A 24,132-nucleotide genomic window follows, 5' to 3' on the forward strand; every position below is an offset into this window, starting at 1 on the left:
AAACATCATCAATAAGTTGGCAAGTGTTATATATTGATGCTATGAAAGTTATAGCAGAAAGAAACACAGTGTCATGGGTACTGTAAAAACCTCTAGAGAAAATTGGTTTCTCTGTCTACAGAAAGACATTTAAAAACACTGACTCTTAAAACGGTAGCATCTTTCAAAACACTATTGAATAATGACATACACTGTTGTTTTTATTAGCTATGGTCTTTAAGTTTCATACTTCTCATTTTGTAATGATTTTGTTTGGCAATAAAGAGGATCCTGCTGGTAAAAAGCTTGAAAACCTTTAGAACTTAAAGTTATTGGAATAAAATAATCACTTACCAAAGGCATTTTTTTGGGGGGGAGGGTAAGCAAATAACATCTAGGTAACAATGGAACTAATTTATATCGATTATTTACTCTGTTCCAGGCACTATGCTAAATGCTTTGTGCCGGTAATTTCATTTAATAATTACAAGAGTGATGAAGTAGGAATGGTTGCCTCTCTCATTTTACAGATGAGAACACTGAGGCCAGAAGGCATCCTGGCTTGGCTTAGTTGGGAGTGAGCAAGAAGGACCTGTAGAAACATCTGGGTGGATGAGCACTCCTGTGAACTCCACACCCCATGCCATGAACCCTGCTTTCTCGAGGGCTCTGACTCTGTAGCCACAGTGAGGGCAGAGCGGCCGAACGGGTCACTGCTGTGAGGAATGCCAAATGCTATTTGTCAACTAGTAGTAAATTACCAAGGTTTGTACATTGGAAAGTATCCGATCCACCCCATAGTAAAGTCACTCCTGAGTGTTCTAGTGTTTTCTTGAGCAAAAGGAAAAGGGGTAGACTTACAGCGGGCTGGATAGCATGGGTTAGTCTTCATGGGTGATTGAGACGTAAATCACACACCTGCTGGTGTCACAGCAGAAAGGCAGGCAAAACAGATACAGAGGTGAAAGCCGCTGGCCAGGCTGGGCCCAGGATGGACGCTTCAGAGCTGCAGAGAATGGCCTTGCCCGTCACCTGGGCTTTGGCAAGATCTGAAGTACACGTTACTCAGACGTTTAAGGCTGCACCGTGGATTCAATATGGACCTTTTCATTCAATGCTCTTGCAGGAGAAATGGCAGTTCTTGGGACAAAGGAACTACTAGTTTACACAGCACTTAGCAACATAAGGAAGGCAGCATCCTAAGAGCCAGACTTATAAAGAAGTCTAAAAAGGTAGGCACATTCATAGGTGGTCGTCCTCAAGGGCTGCCACACCAACTCCATGCTCGGTCTTGCATAAGTCATATGCAATTATGCTGATCATATTCCCTGTAAAATGTAATCACTGTCATTTTCTAGATGGAGATTTCTCAATCTTAAAAACATTCAGGGACGCTGGATGGCTCAGTGGTTAAGCACGTGCCTTTGGCTGAGGCCTTGATCCTGGGGTCCCGGGATCCCTGCAGGGAGCCTGCTTCTCCCTCTGCCTGTGTCTCTGCCTCTCTCTGTGTGTCTCTCATGAATAAATAAATAAAATCTAAAAAAAAAAAATTCAAATGTCTTTGGGTATATACTTTCTCCACTATTTGAAAAGTTTGTTTTACGAAATTAGTTTTAGGCCACCGTTTGGAAGTATTTATTTTTTCTTTTCTTCGGTATGCCATAAGAATCATCCCCTAACAAGTCCCTCCCTGATCACACTGCTAATTCTTATTTAAATAATTAGGGTGTTAATAAGAACTAATAGAGCAAAAGATGAGAGGCAACCACTTGTTACTTGAGCCAGAGAAGGAGGAGATTTTAAAAGATGGTAATATCAATATTATTGTCTAACCCGTAGTTTTGAAACGTAAAACCAGGTTTGATAAAGAACCACGCAAGGGTAGTGAAAACACTAGTCAATGTCCATTAAGAACACATACGTGGCACAGATTCTATAATTTATTGAAAATATTTGCCCGCTGTAAAACATAGTGAGCCTCCTTATGAATTAGTCCTAATGCCTAAGTTCCCAGAAGCTATGAAATAAAAAATAAGTTGACTAAGTTGCTAAATGCACAATATTGCTGAGCAATCTGGCTTCGCCTTAGACAACTTTCCCTTGTACAAGACATTTCAGAAAGGAACTCCTGTGAAATTCATGTAAGTGCTCACCCTATGGGTAGTGCTATAATATTTTAACGAAGTTTACTCAGAATGGTGACTGAATCCAATTATGCACAGTCTCCAGGGCTAACCCCTTCCACCACTTCCCCACATACAGGCACACAAGTGTACACACACACACACACACACACACACACACACTTGCAGGCATGCACGCACACTTAGGGAACTTAGCTAAGGTGGATCCTCAACACATTATATTTATTTTTCAAAAACTTGAATGTATTTAAATGTTGATGAGAATTTAAAAGTATCTCTCCTGCTTCTCTTGTTGTTTAAACTCCGATGCACGTTTTAAATATACAGTCATCACTATTTAGTCTAGGCAGGCAGAGACATCCATAGGGATTGGAGGGTGCTGTCTGCAAACCTAGGATGAGGAAGGATTGCAGATAAAATATGACTTACTTCAAACCCTTTTCCATAATAGATGCTGAAGTCAAGCCAAAACTGCTTTGAAGAGCATAATAAGAAAAACTGACTTCACTCTAGGTTTTGCTGCTTTTAAATTATCACTAATCTACAATATCTGCAGTTCTGAATCCTTATTATAGCTAAGTACTGTTAAGAAAAATGCCATAACCAGTAGCTGGCCGGCAAACCCTTATTGAATGCCTGCTATGTACCATGTACAAACAAATCAACAACTAATTCCTTGGGAATCTCTGAAACAGGTAATGTTTGGGATACTGATGGAAATAAAATGCAATGCGCTGCTTCAGTCAAAAATGCCAGTATAAGGAAATGGATTTTTCCATACTTCTATGCTTTCCAGTTTTCTTTCTCCCTTACAGAAAGAGGTCCTATAGGGTGGCACACTTCTTTGAGAAATCTGCAACCACAGTCATAAACAATTAGCTATTTGCCAAAGGGACATTTGTGTATGGATGGTCAGCACCCTACCCATAAAGCTCAAAGACAATGGATAATCAGTAGATGAAACTGGAAATCATACTAGTCTCGTACCCATAAGAGAAATTGAAAGTCAGTATAGCACTTGTCAAAATGGATAACTTTGACCAATGTTTAATGTTCATTTCCAGATTCCCTTGACATCAGTGTCAATTCTACTTCGACTATTCACAATCAAAAGGATGGACCCCAGATTTAAGGGGCCATAGAAATCCCAGGACTCTACCAGGCACTTGAATACCATCTGCCACTTGCAGAGCAAGTAATAATACTGGATGAAAGCATTACTTTTCATTTAAAAAATTATTAATATAACAAATTATGTAGACAGTGCAAGTCCACAGAACAGCACTGTCAAAATGAGGCTTCCATTTAGAATGAAGACAGCTCTGTTGTTAAACCCTCTTCAGACCCCAGTCCTGCCACTTACTAGCTCCATGACGCTGTGTGAGTTAACCACGGTGGAACTTACTTTCTTCTATAAACTGGGAATTTATACTACTTACTCCATGCAGTTGTAGGGTCTGTTAGCATGTGCCTGGTGCAAAGTAGGAATATTCCATCCCTAGTAGAGAATAGTGCCTTTTCAGCATCAAACACTTCCTTTGTCCTCCCTCACAGGTGACATTTCAGGCACCCACCTCCCTTACCAGAACTGCCCACCTGCCTCAGGGGAGTTGGCCTAGTCAGGAATGGGCGTGTGACCCAATTTTGGCCAATAGGATGACGAGAGAGAATTTACAGGGTATGGAGGGAATAGCTTCTGGAATCAGAGTTCATCTCTTAAAACAAAGAAACAGGAAAAGATTCATCCCCCCTTGTCTCCTCCTGGGTGTTGTGCCTGGATCTGACAACTGGGGATGAATGTTGTCACATGAATACTAAGAAAGAGCAGAGAGAAGAAAAGAAGCTCCGAGTCTCCCAAAGCAATGAAATCCTAATTCCAAGAACTTTTGGACCTAGAGATACTTAAAACGGTTAAGCTGTCAGAGCCGCAGGGTGCCGGAGACTCTGCCCCACCCCCACCCCAGCAGGCAGCCGTCCTTAGCAAAGGTCCCCTAGCACCAGGTATCTGAGCTCCGGGTGTTCTCCATAAAGCAAAATTTGAAGATCTTGCAGCTGGTCAGGATACCTCTTTTTTTTTTCTTTTAATCAAATGAAAATTTTGAAATAATCTATACTTATTTTGTAAGAAGTGTAGATACACACAGAGATATAAGGAATAATTGGATGAGAGCTACTGCACCTTCAACTAGTTCTTTCAGCAATATCTTGCAAAACCATAGTACAATATAACAAACAGATATCAACCTTGATACAATCAAGATGCAAACCTCACCATCCCCATGGGTCCCTACCTCCTGCTCCCATCCTTGACTCCCGGCAAGTACTAATCTGTTTTCCATCACTGCAATTGTGTTATTTCAAGAATGTTACACAAATAGAATGATGCAGTATGTAACCTTTGGGATTGGCTTTTTCTTCACTCAGCATATTTCTCTGGATATCATGCCCCTTGTTGCTTGTAACTCATCCCTTCTTATACTGAGAACAATTCCATGTATGGATGTACCACAGTTTGTTAACCATCCACATATTGAAAGATATGTGAACTGTTTCTAGATTTTGGCTATGAAAACTGCTCTATTTGTATGAGATTTCTGTGTGAAGACAAGGTTTCAATTATCGGGGATAAATGCCCAAGATAGTAATTGTTCAATCATATGGTAGTTGGATGCTTAGTTTTTTAAGAAACTGCCCAATTGTTTGTAGGACTGGATATGCCATTTTACATTCCTACCCACAATAGATAAGTGACCCAGTTTCTCAGCAACCTTACCAGCATTACTAGTATCATTTTTTATCTCATCCATTTTGCTTGCTATTATCTCCTTATTTTAACTTGCATTTCCCTAATGGCTAATGATGTGGAGAACATACTTTCATGTGCTTGTTTAGACGTCATTTACCATCTACAAACTCTGTTCAGTGAAATTTCTGTTCATGTCCTTTGCCCATTTTTCTAATACAATCTTTTTGTTTCTTTTACTGTTGAGTTTTGAGACTTATAAAATTGTTTAGCTTTTTGTTTATTTTGCCTTTCAACATTTCACATTCTAAAGCAATCTTGTCTATGTCTACAAGAAAATCTTCCTTGGATTTTGATAGAAAGTGTGTTAAACTTGTATATCAATTTGGGAAGAATCAGCTCCTTTACTACGTTGAGTTTTCTGATTCATGAACCAAGTATCATTCTCCATTTATTTAGATCTTTGACTTTCCTCATTAAAATTTCACAGGTTTTAGTATACAGCACATGCTTTCTTGTAAGTACTTTTGTATTTATAATTCTATATCCCATGTGGTCATTGTTAATACAAAGAAGTACAATTGATTTCTGTCTGTTGATCTTATATCCTGTAAACTTGTTAAATTCACTTATTTCTAAGAGATTTTGCAGATTCCTTTAGATTTTATAAGCAGATAATCATGTAATCTGTAAATGGTGACAGTTTGATTCTTTTCCTTTCCAATCTGTTTGCCTTTTATTTTCCATTCTTGCATTATTTCAGCAACAAGACTTAAGGTGCTATATTGAATTTAATGGTGAGAGCAGACATTTTTGGCTGTTCCATCTTAAGGGAAAGTAATCTTTTACCATTAGTATAATGTCCGTTGTCAGATTTTTGTAGATGCTTTTTATGAAATTAAGGGAGTTTCACTATTATACCTATTTTTAAGAGAGCTCTGATCATGAATGGGTGTTAGGTTTTACCAGATGCTCTTTCTGCATCAATTATATGATCATGTGATTTTTCTTCTTTAGACTATAAATACAGTTTATAACATTGATTGAATTTTTAATTTTAAACCAGCCTTGTGTCCATAAGTCATATAATTCTTATTTTACTCACTGCAATTTTGTTAAGGATTTTTTACTCTGTATCCATAAAAGATATTGGTCTAAAGTTTTCTCTTGTTGTATTGCTTTCTCTCGTTTGGATTCTAGTATAATAAATTGGAAATATTTTTTTTCCTCTTTGATTAACTGCAAGAAATAGTTGGTGTTGATTCTTCTGTAAAAGTTTGGTAACATCCATCATGGAAACAATCTGAGCCTGGAGATTAGGTTTTTGGGTTGCTTTTAGATACAAGTTAGATTTCCTGAATAGTTAAAAGCCTATGCAAATTACACACTTCATAATGGGTAAGTTTGGTACTTTGTGCTTTCCAAGGAATTGGTCCATTACATCTAAGTTGTCAAATTTATGCGTGCAGACTTGTCCATTTTACTCCTTCATTACCATTTCGATATCTGCAGGATCCATAGTAACAGCCTCTGCTTCATTCCTGGTATTGGAAATCTATGTCCCCTCTTCTCTTCTTTGAGGTGTGTGTGTGTGTGTGTGTGTGTGTGTGTGTGTGATTTGTCAGTGTTGTTGATCCTTTCAAGAAAAAGCTTTGTATTTCATTGATTTCCTCTACTGTTTCCTCTTTTGTTGTGCTTTTCGTTTCACTGTTCTGTTCTTTCCTGTGACTTTCCTTCTGCTCGCTTTGTGTTTACTTTTCTAGGTTCTCGAGGCGGAAGCTTAGATCACGGACTTGAAGGTGCCCCCTCTTCTAATAGAAGTGATTAGTGAGGTCTGTTCCCTCTCAGAACTGCTGTGGCCACGTCCCACACCTTTTACAGGTGGTATGTTCCTTTTCATTCAGGGCAATGTATGGTTTCTTCCTCCTGAGACTTCTTTGACCCACAGGACGTTTAAAAGTGCATTGCTTGATTTCCAGGTGTTTGAGGCTATTTTTCTCCATTTTTGATTTTTAGTTTGACTCCAATGTGGACAGCAAACGCATTCCATATGACTTCAGTTTTTTTCAGGTTTGTTGCTTTTGTTTCCTGATCCAAGATACAGTCTCTCTTGATATGTCAACTCAGTCCTGTTGGTGGATGGTGTTGCTGAGTCCTTCCATAGCCTTAGTGGCTTTCTGTCTAGTTGTTCGATCAAGCACATACAGAGAGGTGACGAAGTCCTCAACGACAACCACAGTGTTGCTACCTTTGTTTGCAGTGCTGTCAGGTTTTGCTCCACATGTGACGCAGCCCTGTTGTTTGGTGCATACATATTTGGGGTTGCTAAGTCTTCTTGGTGGCATAGGCTTTTTATCGTTCTGTGCTGTTCCTCTCTGTCACCTGTCACAGCTAATTTTCTTTGCTCTGAAGTCTGGGTCATCTGATATTAATAAAGCTTTTCCTCCTTTCGTTTGATTGTTTGCATAATATATCTTATTCTTTTTCTTTCTATGTAATTATATTTGAAATGAGTTTTTTTTTGTAGTTGATACATAATTGAGTCATGATTTTTAATCCACTTTGACTTCTTTGTCTTTTAAATGATGTGTTTAGACAACCAAAGATAGTGTAATTATTACACTGTTAAGGCTTAGGTGTGCCATTTTACTTTATTTTTCTGTGTCTTTTTGTGTGTCTTTTTTCTTGGCTTTCTGTAGGTTAGTTGAACTTTTTTCTTCTCTTTTTTTAGTTCCATTTTGATTTATCTCTCTGTTTTTTAACATAAGCCTTCATAGAGCTTTTCAAAAAAATCACATTGTACTGCTGTAGATATTTTACTAATTTGAGTAAAGTTTAGGAACTTAACTTCCTTTTATACCCCATTTTAACCTTGCTTAAAATCTAATTATCCTACATATACTTTCTATGCATGTTTAGAGCCACATCAGAAAGTGTTATAATTTTTGTTTCAACCATCAAGTGTAATTTGGTGTTTTTTTTTTATTATTTATTTAATTTTATCTTATTTTTTATTTTTTTAATTTTTTATTTTTTTTTAATTTTTTTTTTACATCCAGTGTAATTTGGAAAACTCAGTAGGAGAAGGAAAATGTATTAAATATATATATATATATACACACATACATATACATATATATATATATATATATATATATATACATTTTATTTACTCTTTCCATTTGTTCTTACTTCCTGTTATACCAAGTTACCTTCTTTTAGCATTTCTTTCTGTTTAGGGAACTTCATTTAGCCCTTTTTTATGGTATCTCTTATGGTTGAAATTCTTCCTTTTTTTTTTTTTTTTTTTCAAGTCAGATGTATTGGATTACCTTTATCATTGAAGGATATTTACAAATATAGGGTTCCGGGTTGATAGCTCTTTTCTTTAACTACTTAAAGAATAATGTGTACTCTAATTTTTGGAGATAATTTTATTCCCATTCAAATTGTGTTTCCCCTAAAGATAAGGTATTCATTTCTGCTTGTGTAAGACATTTTTTTTTGCGTGTGTTTACACTACTAATGTGGCTATAATGTTTCTCTATATGGATTTCTTTGGGTTTGGGATCTGCTCAGCTTCTTGAATCTGTGGAATTATGTCTTTTGTCAGATTTGGAGATTTTTTCCCAGCCATTATTTCATTGGATATAATTTTTTGAGTCACACTCTTTCTCCTTTCCTTGAGGGACTGATGCTATGAATGTTATTATATTTTAATAGACCTACAGGTCCCTGAGATTTTGTTCATGTTTCCTTTTCTTTTTTTAAAATATTTTATTTATTTATCTATGAGAGACACAGAGAGAGAGAGGCAGAGACACAGGCAGAGGAAGAAGCAGGCTCCATGCAGGGAGCCCGATGTGGGACTTGATCCTGGGTCTCCTGGATCACACCCTGGGCTGAAGGCAGTGCTAAACTGCTGAGCCACCCAGGCTGCGCTCCTTTTCCTTCCTCTATCTTTTTTCTTGAACTATTGTGATTGGTTAATGTCTATTGTTCTATCATCCAGTTCACTGATTCTTCCTCTGTCTTCTTCATGTTTTTGTTTAATCCAATTTAATTTCAGTTGCTGTATTTTTCTGTTCTAAGATATCCTTTTTGTTTTAATTTATATCTTTTATTTGCTTAGACTTTCTGGGGGTTTTTTTGTTTGTTTGTTTCAGGTGTGTTTGTCATTGCTCATGAAGCATGTTTATGACAGTTGTTTTAAAATCCTTCTCAGATAATTCTAACATCTCTGGTATCTTGGTGTTGGTGATTGTTGATTGTCTTTTTTCTATTCAGAATGGGATTTTCTTGATCCTTTGTATAATGGGTGATTTTCTTGATCCTTGGTATAATGGGTGATTTTCAACTGAAATTTGGACACTTTGAGTATTCAGTTATGAGAGTCTGGATTTATTTAAACCCTGTGTATGAGCTGCCTTCCTCTGACATTGCACTTGGTCCCACGCACCTCTATCTGGTCGGCATGGTGAAAGGTGTTTTGCTATTGCTCCCCACATGTTCTATGCTGACACTGCATCAGGGGGAAGTGAAAGTCTTGATTTTACCCAAGGACTGTTTATACCACCCAAGTGGGGAGTAGGAGGAGTTCTTCATTAACCTAGGGTGAGGGTGGATGTCTGTCCTCTGACACTGAAGGTAGGGGGGACTCGATATCCCAATTCAGGATGCAATCCCCAGTTCATTACTTGCCCTTTTGTGACACATTCTGGCAGTGTTTGTGGCATCTCATTACAGTTTAGAGAGACTGGGGAGCAGGCCCAGGAGGCTGGTGAGGTTGGCCTAGGATTACAGGTTTTTTTTGATATTCGGCTAGAGTACAGCAGTTATTTCCTAAAAGTTTTCTGTATTGCTGGGCTGCCCCTTTTCTCGCCTTTTGCCTAGAGACAGGCAACTAGAGAGAGAGAAAGACTTCTTTGGTTTGTACCAGTTAACACTTCTGGAGTGCCAGGGTCTTCAGCTTCATGCCTGGGATGCATAAGGCAGGGGAAGAAAAGCTAAGGAATTCATCATCATTTTTCCTTGAGTCTCACATATCTGTCTGCCTTCTCTCTGCCTTTAAGAGTCTTCTTATGATTGCATTATATACATTCTGTATGCTTTTTATTTGTATATAGGAGGAGGAAAAGGAAAGATATATCTATTACATTTTTCTGGAAGTAGAAGTCTAGTGGGAGCTGGCTTGATTTTTATGCTTTCTACTTTAAATATTTTATAAGCTTCTTACTCAGCAAGATTTTAAAATTCATTAAATTTTTGTAGTTTTTATAAAATAACAATTGTTTTATCACACATTTATTCTGCATATATAATAGTTAATTTTGTATAATACATGTAAAATTATATATTATTCTGTACATATAATATGTAATATAATTAATTATGTACATTGCAATATATATTGGAGGCACCTGGGTGGCTCAGTGGTTGAGCATCTGCCTTCAGCTCGGGGCGTGATTCCAGGGTCCTCCATTCCACATTGGGCTCCCTGTGGGGAGCCTGCTTCTCCCTCTGCCTATGTCTCTGCCTTTGTCCCTGTGTCTTTCGTGAATAAATAAATAATATCTTAAAAAATACCAATGTATTAATTATAATTATACTATATTATATATTATACATTAGTTACACAATGTATTGATGTATTAATTTATATAATTCTATATGATTATATATAAAGTATTATATGTATTATTAAATATATTTATGTTATTATATATTTGATATCAAACTGATAGCCCAACAAACAACTTTTGAGGTCCTTTATTGTTTAAGGCTCAGAGCTATGTGTGTGTCAGGGATCAAAAGAAGCAGCATTAGTTTGTCGGGGCTGCCATAGCAAAGCACTGCAGATTGAGTGCCTTAAACAATTACTTTCTCATAGTTCTGGAGATCCGAAGTCCAAGATAAGGGTGTTGGCAGGGTTCTTTTTTGCTAAGGCTTCTCTCCTTGGTTTGCGGATGGTTCCCTTCTCCCTGTGTCCTCAAGGGTCTTCCCTCCATGTGCATCTGTGTCCTAATCTTCTCTTCTCAGAAGGACACCATTTATATTGTGCTAAGGCCCACCCAATGACCTCTTTTTACCTTAAATACCTTCTTAAAAACCTCAACTCCCCATAAGGTCACATCTGAGGTACTCAGGGCTAGTTCATATTTAACACATGAATTTGTAGGCCTATAACAGAAGCCTAAGGCCTGACCACTGCCCTCGCAGTGAACTTGCAGTCCTGTGAGTGGCTGAGACATCAGAGAGAAGAGCAACAGGACCGGCATGCGCAACTGTTCCTGGATTTAGTGGTGGTGGCCAGGCCTGGGGCTGCACACAGAAGCTCCCTAACAGAGGTAGTAGCCATGTGCTGGGTGTTGGAAGAAGCTTAGCCAAACTTCAGGGAAGGATGGCTCCCTCCTGCTCTAAACCAGGAGGTATTCTCATTCACGACAGGGGAATTGAGGCTGGTGATGTGCCTCCCAAGCACTCTCATAGCTACAGTTTTTCATAGTACATACTTGCCCAACAGTGCTCACAGGATAGGTCAGTGTTTTTTTTTAAATGATTGAAGGCTTTTTTTTTTTTTTTTACAGATTTTGAATAAAACTGATGTTTATATCTGAATGAAATAGAAAACAAACGATACATTTCGATATGCCCTTTGTTAAGAATTCACCTGTCTTGGGGATATACTCTTGGGTTTTTTAAACTTTTTTTTTTAAACTGAATATAATGCATACACTTAGATTTACCAACTGAATTTTCTTTGACCTCAAAAACCTATGTAAACCAAGGTTCCACACATGTACATCTTTTTAAAAATATTTATTTATTTATTTATTTATTTATTTATTTATTTATTGCTTCCCACCTCAAACATATACACATTTTCTGTTGGATTCACAGCCCAGTGAAATCTAAAGCAGCAGTTGGCAAGGAAAAAAACCCAGCAGTATAAAAGCCTCCTTGCAGGCCTGTTTAGCAAATGCTTTCTTATTTTAATCTTTCATTATGATTTATAGAAGGATCCAAAGTTTGTCCCAGCAACCCGTCCAGCAACCCCAGCCTGTGGAGATAAATATCCTTTCTGACTCTTAGCTACATTTGGCAACTTGTTCACTGCTAATTTTTACTGCGCCCCTAAGGAAATAAGAGCACTGTGTATTCTAGGGAAAAAAAACACCCCTTTCAAATACTCCTTTTTCCACTGCTGTGTGTGTGTGTTGTGTGAGCATTACCTGGTGGCAGGGAACAGAGTGGCTTTCTGTGGAGCCGCGGCTCCCGTCTCGGGCAGCAGACTCTGTGTCTGTGTGGGGAATTCCTGCTCCTGGCCCAGCCCACAGGCCTTGCTTGAGAGCGGCTGGGCCGGCCATGGCCCACACCCTCTCCTTGCTTGGATAAGGATCTGTGCTCTGGGGACTCTTCCACGGAGCCCAGCAAGAAAAAGAGAAAGAAGCTTTCACTCCATCCCTGACTGGGAAACTCAGCTTGTTCTTTCTAAAGCAAACTTTCTCCTGGATCGTTCTACCAAGTAGGAGACGGAGATAAAAACCAACCGAACAGCCTTCGTGTCTCTTGAGAATGAGCTAGCTATGGAAGCCATAATTCAAAATCCATGTCGACAGCCCTGTGAGGGCTGTTCTTACAGGATGTTTCACACTTTTCCTCTCCCCGGGGTCTTATTTGAGTGACCCTGAGCTCTGCAGCTGACCAACTCCCTGTCTAAAGAGGACTTCTTGGCTTCAGATGGATACCAGGCCACCCAGGAAACCTATGGTTTCCAGAGCTGCCTACTTCTGTCACAAAAGAATAAGGCTCTGTGAGGTGGTGGACCTTGAAACTAAGACGTGCTTAAATCTTTAATCTGTGGCTTGTAAATAAAACACTTCCAACCCCTCTCAGAGCAGAAATCTCTGGATGAGATCATTAACCCCTTATGGGCTTCACAGTAGAAGAAACACAAGCCTGGGAGTCTGGAGTTGGTTTCTGCTTATAGGTTTTGTTTGTAGGTATCGGAAAGATAAAGAATTCAGGTGAGACCTCTTGCTCCCAACCTTCCCTCAGCTCATCAGAATTATCCAGGAACCTTTTGAAACATAAGTCTCCCTAGAAGAGTCTGATTAACAAATGTGTTTGGGAAGTCACCTGGGAAAATATGTTTCTTAAAAGTTCCAGATGTGATTCTGATTCCAGAGAGATTTGGGAACCATTCATTTATTTTGATTAATTCTGGTGTCCTGAGCAACGAGAGACAGGAAAGACCCAGAAGAGGAATCCTTCTGAATCCAGCCCAAGCTGCATGCCTCTTTCTATTTATGATAAACTATTGGTAGCATCATAGATGTAAAGGCTAAGTAGCTGAGGGGCTGCCCTTTCTGTATGGGGACCTGAGGAGCCACGAGGAAAAAAGGGAGGGGGTCTTCTGTCTGAGGGGACACCTGCATTTCCCTCAGCACAGGGGACTAGAGACTCTTATATGGAGACTTTATCCTGGTAACCCAAGGAATGCATTGATTCGTAACTAAATTTAAAAAATTCTCCTCTGCAGAGCCTAACACCTTGAGTATCTGAAACAAAAGATGGGGCCATTGACTTTTTTGGGGAAATATGTGTATTAACTATGCTGGTATATTTCTCTTACCTGAATATCGGTGGCAAGAAGAGGGGAACTTCTTACTATTTAATGGCTTATCCCCCCTTTCAATAATCATAAAAGCTATTTACTGGTCATATTTTAGTAAAAAAAATAAAATACATTTATACAAGCCCTTGAATTCCCAGACAGAAATGAAAGAGGCGCCAACAGGGCACAGTGCTGGGCACATTAACTGTAACACTCACTAATATGTATTGATATTGAATCAATATGCACTGATCCATTAAGCACATGACCTGAGACTTAGGGCAGCTGAGTTGAAGCTTTTGACTTATTTGTTATTTCTTTGTTTATGTATTATTTAATGTATCATATTTGTTCAGGGGAGTTAGACTGAATTATTTACTAACCGCACCTATACATTTAGGACAGCATGGTTGAATTAATAACTTACTTAATGACTCTGCCTCACTCTGAAAACTGGGAATTCACCCTAAAATTGAGAAAATATTAAGTCTTTGCTTCTCAGAAACACCATGATCCCTGTTTATAAAACAACAAACTAAACCAAACAATCAAAAACCAAAACCCCAAACTGGCCCCCACCATGAAAGGAAGAGAATAGTGGAGAGGATCAGATGGCTAGCATTGGTGAGCTGGGCCAGCATGGCTACAGGATCCCTCTCTAACCCGGGACATGGCAAAGACCTTGCTTTCAGTAGGATGAATTAGATGTCCTTATGTTGGAATGTGGTCAGAAAAAAAATTAATAATTGTAAGTTTATCATTTTCAGAGTGGTTCATGGTACCTAAGTATACTAAATTGAAATGATATTAGGAAAATAAAATATAGTCAACATGCTAAAAAAAGAGGAAGCAGCTATCAAAAGCTATATTAATATCAGATGACCCTGACTTCAGAGCAAAGAAAATTAGCTGTGACAGGTGACAGAGAGGAACAGCACAGAACGATAAAAAGCCTATGCCACCAAGAAGACTTAGCAACCCCAAATATGTATGCACCAAACAACAGGGCTGCGTCACATGTGGAGCAAAACCTGACAGCACTGCAAACAAAGGTAGCAACACTGTGGTTGTCGTTGAGGACTTCGTCACCTCTCTGTATGTGCTTGATCGAACAACTAGACAGAAAGCCACTAAGGCTATGGAAGGACTCAGCAACACCATCCACCAACAGGACTGAGTTGACATATCAAGAGAGACTGTATCTTGGATCAGGAAACAAAAGCAACAAACCTGAAAAAAACTGAAGTCATATGGAATGTGTTTGCTGTCCACATTGGATCAAACTAAAAATCAAAAATGGAGAAAAATAGCCTCAAACACCTGGAAATCAAGCAATGCACTTTTAAACGTCCTGTGGGTCAAAGAAGTCTCAGGAGGAAGAAACCATACATTGCCCTGAATGAAAAGGAACATACCACCTGTAAAAGGTGTGGGACGTGGCCACAGCAGTTCTGAGAGGGAACAGACCTCACTAAACACTTCTATTAGAAGAGGAGGCACCTTCAAGTCCGTGATCTAAGCTTCCGCCTCGAGAACCTAGAAAAGTAAACACAAAGCGAGCAGAAGGAAAGTCACAGAAAAGAACAGAACAGTGAAAGGAAAAGCACAACAAAAGAGGAAACAGTAGAGGAAATCAATGAAATACAAAGCTTTTTCTTTGAAAGGATCAACAACACTGACAAATCACACACACACACACACACACACACCCCTCAAAGAAGAGAAGAGGGGACATAGATTTCCAATACCAGGAATGAAACAGAGGCTATTACTATGGATCCTGCAGATATCAAAATGGTAATGAAGGAGTCAAATGGACAAGTCTGCACGCATAAATTTGACAACTTAGATGTAATGGACCAATTCCTTGAAAAGCACAAAGTACCAAACTTACCCATTATGAAGTGTGTAATTTGAATAGGCTTTTGACTATGCAGGAAATTTAATTTGTAACTAAAAGCAATCCAAAAACATAATCTCTAGGCACAGATTGTTTCCATGGAGAATGCTACCAAAACTTGAAAGAAGAATTAACACTAATTATATAAAATCTATTCTAGAAAATAGAAGGATGAGGTTACCCCAGGCAGAAGGAATAGCAAATTCTGAACAAGCGCCAGGAGCCAAGAAGACACAGGCTCCTTCTGAGTCTCAAGCTTCAGGAAGCACTATGCTAGGTTTTTTGAGTAACTGAAAGTAATCTCGGGGTTTATTGAGAAAGATAGATAAAGAAAAAATAATTTATACAGAATCTGATAAGCATTTCGAAGTGAGACTGGTACCTATGGGGGCATGGAACAGGGAGGAATAAGATCTGAAATAGCAAACACTTTGGATTATAATGCATTTTAAACAACCTTAGTGTCAGTTCTTTGAAGTAATTGCACATCTAGTAATTTGAGCTGTTAAAAGGTTGGACAATGGGAGCACCTGGGTGGTTCAGTCAGTTAAACCTCTGATTCTTGATTTGGGCTCAGGTCATGATATCAGGGTGGTGAGATCGAACTCCGTGTTGGGCTTCAAGCTGAGCCATGCACCCTGATTAAGATTCTTCTCTCTCCCCCTCCCCACTCCACTCATGCACTCCCTATCTCTGTCTCTCTCTCAAAAAAAAAGGAAGAAGAAGAAGAAGAAGAAGGGAAGAAAGAAGAAGAAAGAAAGAAAGAAAGAAAGAAAGAAAGAAAGAAAGAAAGAAAGAAAGAAAGAAAAGAAAAAAACAAAAAAAAGATTGGATGATGCTAATGAATAATCAAGTCTACATTGTAAGGGACACGTTGATCTTGCATATTATGTGCATATATATTCTGAAGGACACAGAAATGTTGTCATGAATGTATTCTATGTAAATCCTAAACTCTGCTTGTGTATTAATTGTAAGCAAATAACTCTTTATGTGATTACAAACTTAAATTGTAGCCAAGCTATATGACTAGAGCAGTCTGACTTGCTGAGGTTTTGCTATAAACACAGATGATTTTTGGATCTGTTTTTAAAAGATGATTCTTGGCTACCAAGTAAGATAAGTCTAAGCCATAATATAAAATGTGATGAAGCACGCGAAATAAGTAAGTATGCTCATATGCCCTCAAGTGCACAAATATCTGTTTATTTCTCAGACACACAGATTCTACTCTTCACCTTTAACTTTTCTTTGCAGAAAGGAGTCTGCTTTATAATGTGCCTAATAATATAAACAATCTGCCCCTGAGCCAAGAAGTCAAGGCATTCTACAAAGCAGACTCAGAGCAGGGCCTGGTGCTCACATCACAGCATACCCAGGTCTGCTGAAAAAAAACTCAGCAAAGAGGACTATGGAAACAGAACATTCTCTTTACCCAAAAAGCAGCATCCACATCCATCTTCCAAGGGAAATAGCTTTCCAGGGACTGCAGGCTGATAAGAAATGGCAAGTGATAAATGGAGCATCAGCGTCAAAGGACAAATGGCCCCTGAGGATGGGAAAAGTAGTTAAATTTTGACGGGAGTTATGCAGGTGAATGTGCCTGCCAAAAACATCACACACGTGTGCACACACATACACACACATGCACATACAGGAAACACATAAACAATCGGTCCATTTGGAAAGGAAACTGAAGCCCCTCTGAAGTGGGACCCCACCCTTGCCTTCCAAAATAAGCAACTTTTCACTCTGAGCCTCAGTTTCCTCCATGTAGAACAGAAAAAAATAATATTGCCTACCCATTAGGTTCCATGAGGTTGGATGCTTTAATACACATAAAATGCTAAGAACAATGTTTAGTATATAGTAAGTATTTAATAATTTTAACTCATTCTGAAAAACAAGGCATAGATTTTTCATTGGAGTTTTTCTGGTGTTCCTCCTCTACCTCCAACTTTTTACCTGTTAAAACAAGAGTCTTTGATTACACATGCTAGTGAATTCCAACAAATCAAGCTTAAAATCTGTTCTTAGGACAAATCTTTATCCTTAACCAACTTGTGCGGTCACCCTGGCTGTGTTTTCAGATGCCTGCTCAACACTAACATTTCCAATTTAAGGAAAAGAAGAGGGGAAAACCCTCCCTTCCTGCTGGGCTGTTTGTCCTCTATCCCCCCAGGCATAAATATCTGGGCACCAGCAGGAATGAGGAAACCCAGTCCTGGCAGTTCCAGAGGCCAGTGGACCTCCTGCCTCCTCCAGACTCTGGGATTGTGGCCCACCCTCCCCGCCTTCAGAGCAACGCATCTTAGGCATGAGGTGAATGGCTAACGGCTCCAAGTCTCCCCTTGGAAAAGCACCAGCTATTTTTGAAACAAAGTACTTCCTCAAGACCAAGAAAGTCCATATTAGTAAAAACACTGGGGAGCAGCTTCTCTGGCTCTTCCTCTAAAATCTCTCTCTGGTTATTTTAAGTAGTTCCTTTCTCCCCGACCAAAAGTGAGGAAGCAGGGAGTATTCCCAGGATGAAATATCTGACTTCCCATCTCCTGATAGCTCTGGGCCATGGCCAGGATCTCAGTGGCCGCAGAAGGTCACAGGGAAAGGCTCAGTGTGAAAGGCATTGGTAGAAGCCCCAGCTCTGGCACTTGTGCCGTCTTGGGAAAATCACTTAACCTCTCTGGGTATGGGTGTCCTCGCCCTGCAGTGCTGCTCTAAATTAAGTGATAAACGAACTCAGCCCCATGCCGGTACGCCATAAACATAGGTTTTATATTTGGTAGTAATTAGCAGTAGTTTTCTGCCTTGCTACTAGTTAGTTACATAATATTTACCCAGGCAACCTATTTCCAATGATTTTTGAAGATTTTCTAACATAGCAGGCCAAAACCTGAAGAAGTATCTTAACAAAGTCACTAGAACCTGCAAGATCTACATGATTATGCCCCAGTACTTGTAACCTTGTCATCCTCATTTACTCTTACAGTGGACAGTCTGTAAAGATGTGAATCCACAGTGATTCCTCCCACCTTACTGAAACGATCCTTGCAGTGTGACTTGGCCGCACCTCCCCATAAGAGGGACAACTTCCATCTCCACCCCTTGAGTCTGTGTTGGCCTGTGACTTGTTTGAACAAACACAAAGTAGCAAACAGGGTCTGGGGGCCTTTGAAGCCATGCTCTCAGGGTGCTAACCACACCCATGCTAGCTCCTTCTGCTACTGATGTCCGTGTGAAGTACAAGCTACCTTCCTCAGAGGTGTGAGACCTCCTGGCAACAAAGACCCAGCCAACAGCTAGCACCAGTCCCAGAGCACCAACACCATTTCAGACCATCCCACTCCTGTTGAGCCATCACTTCCCATGAGACCAGTAGAAAGGCAGTTCAGCTTACTTGAGCCCAGGTTGCCAACCCACAGAATTGAGATCTAATAATCAGTTGTGGTTTTCACTATAGGGTGACTTGTTCCATAGAAACAAACAGCCGATAAGACTCTTCCTCAGGCACAATGGCCTCCTTGCAGATCTGCAGGCTTGTCGGGCTTTGTTCTACCTCAGGGCTTTGCCCTGGCTGCTCCCTCCCTCTGGAGTGCTTTCCCCCATCATGTCTCCTGCATTGCTAGCTCTCTGGTGTTCTTCAGTGGTCTCCTCAACTGTCTTTCCCAGTGAGACTTCTCCTGATCCCCTGTCCAGAATTGCAATCATTTTCCCCAACACCTTTGTTTTCCTTCTTGGCTCCCATGAACCCTGTGCCACTTATCCCTGTCTAATGCAGCAGCACATAGCTAACTCCTTGGGCTGTTTGCCGTCTGTCTCCTGCAGTAGAATGGGATCCCCATGAGGGCAGTTTTCACTGCTTTGGCCCTAAAACACTATCTAGCATGGTGAACTATGTTAGCTTGGCCAAGCTTGCTAGCGGTAACAAAGAAAGCCAATAACAATCTAGTGGCTTAAAACAGGTAAGTGACTATTTCTCTCAGATACAAGGTGAACTTTCCAGGCTGGCAGATGGCTCTGTTCCACAAAACCCTTCAGGGACTTGAATGCTCTACTACATTCCACCTGAATGCTCTACTGAATGCTCTACTACATTCCCTGCGTAGTTCAGGTTGGGTGGCAGACTTCCTCTCCATCCCAACTCGTGGGAAGCAAAATATGAACCTGCTTGGGTATCTTAAGTAACAGACCTCGAGGTGGTACAAATCTCACCTGCTTCCAAGGTCATTCTTACCACATGAAAGGCTAAGGCCAGGGTCTGTCTGTGCAGGCTTATGCCCAGCCAGGGCCACAGCATGGGGACGTAAGGAAGGAACTAAGTACCAGCAATAGGCTTGGCCACCATTTGATCAGAAGTGGACAGTTTTCCTAGGAATTGTTCTTAAGAAACTTGTACTAAAATAACTAAAGTTGAAATGAACAGTTCAAAGGAAGAAATAAATCACATGCACGTGCGACTTTTTTGAGGCTCCTCAAGCTTAGCTGAGAGACTTAGCTGGTGGGATCCACAGCATACACACTGAAAGCCAAAAGTCAGCGGATAGAAAATAAGCATCCAACCAGGAACGCAGAATGACAGAGAAAGCTATGATGCCAAGGAGTGTGCAGTGGATGTGGAGACACCATTCCTGGTTCAAATCCAACTTGGCCTCTAATTGACTGGTCTGCGCACTAATCAATCAGTTAACCACTCTGATATTGGCTTCTTCTTCTATAAAATCAGGAAGAGCTTTCAGAGTGTACTGTTGAGGATGAAATTAAATAATGAATATGAAAGCAGGCTAGAGACTAGAGGATTGTAGAAACACTGCATACAGCCTGGGGCAAGTTTGGTCCTTTGGAAATCTGCACTTCTCTGAATCGGCAAATTTTCTTCTGATATGACAGGCATACCTCTTACTACTTGGTCGTAAGGAGAAACATAAATGCAGGGCATTTCATGACTACCTTAAAGGTAAAATTTGCATTGCTTTACAGAGTATTTTTTTTTTCTAATGCTACTCCAAATGCAAACACAGACACTTCATTTATCTGATGCACACACACAGGTCAGGCATACTTAGAGGTCTGTGAACCTCAGAGGAAAAAAGGAACGTGGAATACATGCAAGCAGTTTTGTTCAAAAGATGGTCTAATATACCAGAGGTGACACAGGAAGAGGGAATACCAGCCATACTCAAACCATTGTCTACGTTGAACTAAACTCCATAGTCCTGTTATAAAAGAGTAATGTTGAAAGCCTTCCCAGAGCCAGCTACCGTGGAGCCTCCCTTCAGAGAAAGTTAGATTGACCTTTGAGGTTCTCATTAAATTATTATTTTTCAGGAACTGTTATGAGAACAATCCTAAATGACTTTGTTTATATGAAACATAATTCTATTAGAGTTGGCATTTTTAAAGCAAAGCCCTAAAAAAAAAATAAAAATAAAAATAAAAAAAATAAAAATAAAAAAAAATAAAAATAAATAAAGCAAAGCCTTACAGAAGATCTTATGCAAAGCCCAAAGGACAGAATGGGAGTACTTTTAACTGTGTACTGTTGTTCCTGACATCATCGAGAGCATTTATATATCAGATATTCTTTGCGTTTCATTTGTTCACTATCTAGAGCTTTGTTAGTTAAAGGGAAACATTAAAATGAACCTTTTTTTTTTTACCCAAATAAGAATGACTTGGTTATCCATTTCCTGGTTATACTGGTATATACCCACACAATGATAAAGTAAATTTTGGTATAAGTATAATAGACATCAACAATTCAAACAAAAGACTCTGAAACAGAAGCATTTAAAAACTTGAAATCCAGAACAAGAGAAACTTCAGAATTTAATTACAAAAAAAGGCTTTACTTCTGATGAGCAATGGATATTCTATGTAAGTGATGAATCACTGAATTCTACTCCAGAGAAATCAATACTGTATGTTAACTACCTAAAATAGGGCACCTGGGTGGCTCAGTGGTTGAGCATCTGCCTGTGGCTCTGGTGATGATCCTGGGGTCCTGGGATCAAGTTCCGCATCAGGCTCCCCACAGGGAGCCTGCTTCTTCCTCTGCCTATGTCTCTGCTTCTGTCTGTGTCTCTCATGAATAAATAAATAAAATAAAATATAAATAATTTTTTTAAATAATAATTATTATTTAAAAGGGCTTTAAAACACTGGCCCACTTTTTGTTTAAATGCAAGGTTCTCTGACCATTAAAAACTGACAATGTTTAAGTTTTAGATTGAATTTGAAATTATAGGATTTCCAATGAATTTACAGCAGCACAGGCCAATCTCAGAGACTTTCTTACACCTTAAATTGAATCACTGTCCTCTCACTGAGATCTACTGGTCTCCTCTAATTCCCCCAGTACCTGTCAGTCCCATAGCACTCACTTAAGCCTACAAACACCCACATTCCCAGCCACAACAGCAGCTTCTCAAATTCATTATTGCTACCTGCAGAAAACCTGTCGGTTAGTACTGTAACGATTACAAAACAATGCTTAGTCAGTGATTTGGCCTTTCTCTCCTAAATTATCCAAAGTGGTTGTCTTGTTAACCATGTCCTCTAAAAGTGGTGTTACTCACACTTTGCTATTTTGATCCCCATGTCTGAATTGAATGGTTCTGTTCCAGGGGAGTCCAAAAGAAGCTCATCATAATTTTGAAGTTTCACTGACACAGACTCAGTTGATATAGTTTTCTACATGCTGGATGCTTTGGGGAAAACAGCAAAACAACCTCAGCCTTTGTACCTTGACCTCTTGCCTACTATGACTCTTGAACGGTCATGTATGTATACAATCAAAGCTTGAATAAGAGACTCTTAGATTTGCCAAAGGAAAAAATTGACATCAATCAGGAGCTGATTTCACCAGGGATGAATAAAGAAGAAAAATGTACTTGATTCCTCCTAAACCCTTCCTAAAGAAAGTAAGGTCAAATGTGTAAAACTGGTATTTTGTTAAAGAATCTCTTGGGTCTAACTCTTGAAGTGTGGGTAAACTGTATTTATAGTTAATAGAAAGCAGAAGAACAGCAGTGATATTCCTCTTCATCATAGAACTCAGTGTGGAGTGAAAAAGAGAAAGTGAAGGTCTAGTTGATCTTAAGGCCAACTTACCACCGAGGCCTAAGGAATAGATGATGAACAGCCATAAAATTGTAGGAAACTAATCATCTACAAATTCAAACCAAACTTTGACATGTCAAATGATGTCATTATAACTAAAGCTCTCTTTGGAACGTTTTATTGTTTAACATGCTATCTCCTTAACACAGGACATGATATCACCTAACAGAATACAATACAGTTCAAGGTAGACAGATGCTCAAAGACAATAGAAATGAAGAAAAAATAGAAAACTAATTTACAAAGTTTCAAGAACATCATTAAAAAGTATGCTTGAGGGCAGGCCTGGTGGCTCAGCGATTTAGCGCCGCCTGCAGCCCAGGGCATGATCCTGGAGTCCCGGGATCGAGTCCCACGTCAGGCTCTCTGCATGGAGCCCGCTTCTCCCTCTGCCTGTGTCTCTGCCTCTCTCTCTCTCTCTGCATCTCTATGAATAAATAAATAAAATCTTAAAAAGAAAAAAGTATGCTTGAATATAAACTAAAAAGCTAAAGGGAATTTAATGTGATTTCGGGGAACATTATTAAGATTACTCTTCTTGTGAGGGAGAAAACACTTCTTCCCTAAAACAGGAAAGAAGGATAGAGGGAATTTCTCAGGGTAGGAGGAAAAGCGGTAACAACTTAGAAGCTTCTCATAGGATGCTCTCAATTCTCTGTTTGAAATAGGAAACAAGGATACATGCACAGGGGTGTGATACCTACAGTAACATGAACAAAGAAATGCAGCAACAGAGTTCACAAATTGCCAAGAAAAATTCCCCAGGATGAGTTATTAAATTAGAATTGGTTTTGTTGTTGTTGTTGTTAAGTATATCTTAAGGAAGGCTCTCAAATAATGTGTCCTCTTGATAGTGGAATGGTCATTGAGTTATCCTAAAACAGATATTCTGAGAATGTAGGGGAGGTGATGGTGGCCCCTTCATTTACTTTTTGGCTTTCACAATGTCATGGGTATTGCAGTTCACATATACCTAGTTAAGCAAATATGTCGATTAACTTATTTGGTTTTACTAAACTAGCCTTAAAAAAAAGGACAAGTTAGGTTAAAATCATTCCTTCATGGAAATATTCTGTTGAGGAGAATAGAATAATGAGGAAGGCTCACCCACAACAAGAGAGAGACAGAGCTGCTCCTAACCTTTCCTAGTCAACAATATGGTGAAGTACAGCCTGCAGTGGTCCAGTCAGATTTGCAAGAAGCTCTCCGCACCCTGCAAAAAAAAATTGTTAATTAGAAAGCTATTTGGATTATGAGATTACAAGTGAATCATTGGAGAGAAAACTTGAATTTAGTGTGCACTGTGACTTAAAATATAAACTAATGATAGCATCATGAGTAAGATAATTAGAAATAAATATGTAGAATGTGGAAAAATATTTATAATTTTAAAAAGATATTTATAGCTGTGAATAACATAGAACTTTACAATTTTTTATTATTTTTTTATGTATTCGTTTAAGAAGAAGAAGAGAGAGAGGGACCACAAGCAGGAGAAGAGGCAAAGGGAGAGGGAGAAGCAGACTCCCCAGTGTGCTGGGGAGCCCAGCAGAGCACTGAATCCCTGAACCTAGAGATCATGAGCCAAAGGTAGATGCTGAACTAGCTGAGCCACTCAGGTGCCCCAGTA

General features: G+C 39.4%; 1 long non-coding RNA gene across 1 annotated transcript in view; it reads right to left on the reverse strand.

Moving 5' to 3' along the window:
- The window catches only part of LOC112929208 (uncharacterized), a 74,066-nt gene that overhangs the window by 38,041 nt on the left and 11,893 nt on the right, over positions 1-24,132 (reverse strand). Inside the window, exon 3 of the long non-coding RNA XR_011996674.1 lies at positions 23,610-23,715. This is a non-coding gene — a long non-coding RNA (uncharacterized lncRNA). The remainder of the gene's footprint in view (positions 1-23,609; positions 23,716-24,132) is intronic.

The sequence above is a fragment of the Vulpes vulpes genome, chromosome 13, assembly GCF_048418805.1.
Source record: "Vulpes vulpes isolate BD-2025 chromosome 13, VulVul3, whole genome shotgun sequence".
Lineage (NCBI taxonomy): Eukaryota > Metazoa > Chordata > Mammalia > Carnivora > Canidae > Vulpes > Vulpes vulpes.